Here is a 5489-nt window from a genome sequence, read left to right on the forward strand (position 1 = left end):
GTAACCTTTACGACGAACTCTTTTACCACCTCCATAATCGAGAAAATTCCTTAGTCCACTAGTTACTAAGGATAACTTTGACCGCTGTCCTGTGAGCCATTCTTGGATCACTCTTGTACCCCTTGACTGACTCATGGCAAGGCACACTTCAGGTGCGGTACACAGCATAGCATACTGAAGAGCCTACGTCTTAAGCATAGGGGACGACCTTCGTCCTTTCTCTCTATTCTGCCGTGGTCGAGCTTTAAGTCTTAACTTCGTACCTTACAACTCAGGCAAGAACTCCTTCTTTGACTGGTCCATCTTGAACACCTTCAAGATCATGTCAAGGTATGTGCTCATTTGAAAGTATTATTAAGCATTTTGATCTATCCTTATAGATCTTGATGCTCAATGTTCAAGTAGCTTAATCCAGGCTTTCCATTGAAAAACACTTTCAAAATAACCCTATATGCTTTCCAGAAATTCTACGTCATTTCTGATCAACAAATGTCAACAACATATACTCATCAGAAATTCTATAGTGCTCCCACTCACTTCTTTGGAAATACAAGTTTCTCATAAACTTTGTATAAACCCAAAATCTTTGATCATCTATCAAAGCGTACATTCCAACTCCGAGATGCTCACTCCAGTCCTTAGAAGGATCGCTGGAGCTAGCATACCTTTTAGCATCCTTAGGATCGACAAAAACTTTCTGATTGTATTACATACAACCTTTCCTTACGAAAACTGGTAAGGAAACTCGTTTTGACATCCGTCTGCCAGATTTCATAAATGCAGCTAATGCTAACATGATTCCGACGGACTTAAGCATCGCTACGGATGAGAAAATCTCATCGTAGTCAACTCCTTGAACTTGTGAAAAACTCTTCGCCACAAGTCGAGCCTCATAGACGGTGACATTACCATCCACGTCCGTCTTCTTCTTAAAGATCCATTTATCTTAATGGCTTGCCGATCATCGGGCAAGTCCACCAAAGTCCATGGATCCGTTCTCGGATTTTATGGCCTCGAGCCATTTATCGGAATCCGGGCCCACCATCGCTTCTCCATAGCTCGTAGGTTCATTGTTGTCCAGCAACATGACTTTCAAGACAGGATTACGTACCACTCTGAAGTAGTACGCATCCTTGTCATCCTACGAGGTTTGGGAGTGACTTGATCCGAAGTTTCATGATCAATATCATAAGCTTCCACTTCAATTGGTGTAGGTGCCACAGGAACAACTTCCTGTGCCCTGCCACACACTAGTTGAAGAGACGGTTCAATAACCTCATCAAGTCTCCACCATCCTCCCACTCAACTCTTTCGAGAGAAACCTTTCCTCGAGAAAGGACCCGATTCAAGAAACAATCCATATTGCTTTCGGATCTGAATTAGGAGGTATACCCAACTGTTTTGGGTTTCCTATGAAGATGCATTTTATCCACTTTGGGTTCGAGCTTATCAACCTGAAACTTTTTCATATAAGCGTCGCAGCCCCAAACTTTTAAGAAACGACAACTTAGGTTTCTCTAAACCATAATTCATACGGTGTCATCTCAACGGAATTACGTGGTGCCCTATTTAAAGTGAATGTGGTTGTCTCTAATGCCTAACCCATGAACGATAGTGGTAATTCGATAAGAGACATCATGGTACGCACCATATCCAATAGGGTGCAACTATGATGTTCGGACACACCATCACACTATGGTGTTCCAGGCGGTATTAATTGTGAAACAATTTCCACAATGTCTTAATTGTGTGCCAAAACTCGTAACTCAGATATTCATCTCTATGATCATATCATAGACATTTTATCCTCTGTCAATGATCTTCTACTTCACTCTGAAATTATTTGAACCATTCAATAATTCAGACTTGTGTTTCATCAAGTAAATATTCTCAACATCTACTCGAATCATCTGTGAAGTAAGAACATAACGATATTCACTGCATGCCTCAGCACTCATTGGACTGCACACATCAAAATGTGTTACTTCCAACAAGTTGCTATCTTGTTCCATCTTACTGAAACCGAGGCTTTTCAGTCATCTTGCCCATGTGGTATGATTTGCATATCTCAAGTGATTCAAAATCAAGTGAGTTCAAACGGTCCATTTGCATGGAGTTTCTTCATGCATATATACCAATAGACATGGTTCGCATGTCTCAAACTTTTCAAAAACGAGTGAGTCCAAAGATCCATCAACATGGAGCTTCTTCATGCGTTTTATACCATTATGACTTACATGGCAGTGCCACAAGTAAGTGGTACTATCATTACTATCTTATATCTTTTGGCATGAAAATGTGTATCACTACGATCGAGATTCAATAAACCATTCCTTTAGGTGCAAGACCATTGAAGGTATTATTCAAAAATAGAGTAACCATTATTCTCCTTAAATGAATAACCGTATTGCGATAGACATAATCCAATCATGTCTATGCTCAACGCAAACACCAATCTCGGTGGTAGAGGGAGCGTGCGATGCTTGATCATATCAACCTTGGAAACACTTCCAACATATATCGTCAGCTCACCTTTAGCTAGTCTCCGTTTATTCCGTAGCTTTTATTTCGAGTTACTAACACTTAGCAACCGAACCGGTATCTAATACCCTGGTGCTACTAGGAGTACTAGTAAAGTACACATTAACATAATGTATATCCAATATACTTCTATCGACCTTGCCAGCCTTCTCATCTACCAAGTATCTAGGGTAATCCTGCTCCAGTGGTTGTTCCCCTTATTACAGAAGCACTTAGTCTCGGGTTTGGGTTCAACCTCGGGTTTCTTCATTGGTGCAGCAGCTGATTTGCCGTTTCATGAAGTATCCCTTTGTTCCCTTGCCCTTCTTGAAACTAGTGGTTTCACCAACCATCAACAATTGATGCTCCTTCTTGATTTCTACTTTCGCGATGTCAAACAACGCGAATACCTCAAGGATCATCATCTCTATCCTTGATATGTTATAGTTCATCACGAAGCTCTAGCAGCTTGGTGGCAATGACTTTGGAGAAACATCACTATCTCATCTGGAAGATCAACTCCCACTCGATTCAAGTGATTGTTGCACTCAGACAATCTGAGCACAAGCTCAACGATTGAGCTTTTCTCCCTTAGTTTGCAGGCTAAGAAAATCGTCGGAGGTCTCATACCTCTTGACGTGGGCACGAGCCTGAAATCCCAATTTCAGCCCTCGAAACATCTCATATGTTCCGCGACGTTTCGAAAACGTCTTTGGTGCCTCATACTCTAAACCATTTAACTGAACTATCACGTAGTTATCAAAACGTGTATGTTCGATGTTCGCAACATCCACAAACGACGTTTGGGGTTCAGCACACTGAGCGGTGCATTAAGGACATAAGCTTTCTACTGTCCGCATAATCGCTACTATCAACTTTCAACTATATTTTCTCTAGGAACATATCTAAACAGTAGAACTATAGCGCGAGCTACGACATAATTTGCAAAAGGTCTTTTGACTATGTTCAGGATAATTAAGTTCATCTTATGAACTCCCACTCAGATAGACATCCCTCTGGTCATCTAAGTGATCACATGATCCGAGTCAACTAGGCCGTGTCCGATCATCACGTGAGACGGACTAGTTAACGTCGGTGAACATCTTCATGTTGATCGTATCTACTATACGACTCATGCTCGACCTTTCGGTCTCCGTGTTCCGAGGCCATGTCTGCACATGCTAGGCTCGTCAAGTTAACCCTAAGTGTTTTCGCTGTGTAAAACTGTCTTACACCCGTTGTATGTGAACGTAAGAATCCATCACACCCGATCATCACGTGGTGCTTAGAAGCGACGAACTGTAGCAACGGTGCACAGTTAGGGGAGAACACTTCTTGAAATTTTGTAAGGGATCATCTTATTTACTACCGTCGTCCTAAGTAAACAAGATGCATAAACATGATAAACATCACATGCAATCAAATAGTGACATGATATGGCCAATATCATTTTGCTCCTTTGATCTTCATCTTCGGGGCTCCATGATCATCATCGTCACCGGCATGACACCATGATCTCCATCATCATGATCTCCATCATCGTGTCTTCATGAAGTTGTCACGCCAACGACTACTTCTACTTCTATGACTAACGCGTTTAGCAATAAAGTAAAGTAGTTTACATGGCGTTCTTCAATGACACGCAGGTCATACAAAAAATAAAGACAACTCCTATGGCTCCTGCCGGTTGTCATACTCATCGACATGCAAGTCGTGAATCCTATTACAAGAACATGATCAATCTCATACATCACATATCATTCATCACATCCTTTTGGCCATATCACATCACATAGCATACCCTGCAAAAACAAGTTAGACGTCCTCTAATTGTTGTTGCATGTTTTACGTGGCTGCTATGGGTTTCTAGCAAGAACGTTTCTTACCTACGCAAGACCACAACGTGATATGCCAATTGCTATTTACCCTTCATAAGGACCCTTTTCATCGAATCCGTTCCGACTAAAGTGGGAGAGACTGGCACCCGCTAGCCACCTTATGCACCAAGTGCATGTCAATCGGTGGAACCTGTCTCACGTAAGAGTACGTGTAAGGTCGGTCCGGGCCGCTTCATCCCACAATACCGTCGAAACAAGATTGGACTAGTAACGGTAAGCATATTGAACAACATCAACGCCCACAACTACTTTGTGTTCTACTCGTGCAAAGAATCTACGCAATAGACCTAGCTCATGATGCCACTGTTGGGGAACGTAGCAGAAATTCAAAAATTTTCCTACGAATCACCAAGATCTATCTATGGAGAGACCAGCAACGAGTAGAAGGAGGAGTGCATCTACATACCCTTGTAGATCGCTAAGCGGAAGCGTTCAAGTGAACGGGGTTGATGGAGTCGTACTCGTCGTGATTCAGATCACCGATGATCAAGTGCCGAACGGACGGCACCTCCGCGTTCAACACACGTACAGCCCGGTGACGTCTCCCACGCCTTGATCCAGCAAGGAGAGAGGGAGAGGTTGAGGAAGACTCCATCCAACAGCAGCACAACGGCGTGGTGGTGATGGAGGAGCGTGGCAATCCTGCAGGGCTTCGCCGAGCACCTACGGGAGAGGAGATGTGTCACGGGAGGGAGAGGGAGGCAACCAAAGGCCTTAGGTATGATTGCTCCTCCTTTTCCCCACTATATATAGGGCCAAGGGAGAGGGGGAGGGCGCAGCCTTGCCCCCTCCTCCAAGGAAGGGGTGCGGCTAAGGATGGGGAGGAGTCCATCCTCCCCAAGGCACCTCGGAGGTGCCTTCCCCCTTTAGGACTCTTCCCTCTCCAAGTTTCCTTGCGCATGGGCCTCTTGGGGCTGGTGCCCTTGGCCCATGTAGGCCAAGGCGCACCCCCTACAGCCCATGTGGCCCCCCGGGGCAGGTGGCCCCACCCGGTGGGCCCCCGGGACCCTTCCGGTGGTCCCGGTACAATACCGATGACCCCGAAACTTGTCCCGATGGCCGAAACAGGAC

Source organism: Triticum aestivum, chromosome 7A (assembly GCF_018294505.1).
Source record: "Triticum aestivum cultivar Chinese Spring chromosome 7A, IWGSC CS RefSeq v2.1, whole genome shotgun sequence".
NCBI lineage: Eukaryota > Viridiplantae > Streptophyta > Magnoliopsida > Poales > Poaceae > Triticum > Triticum aestivum.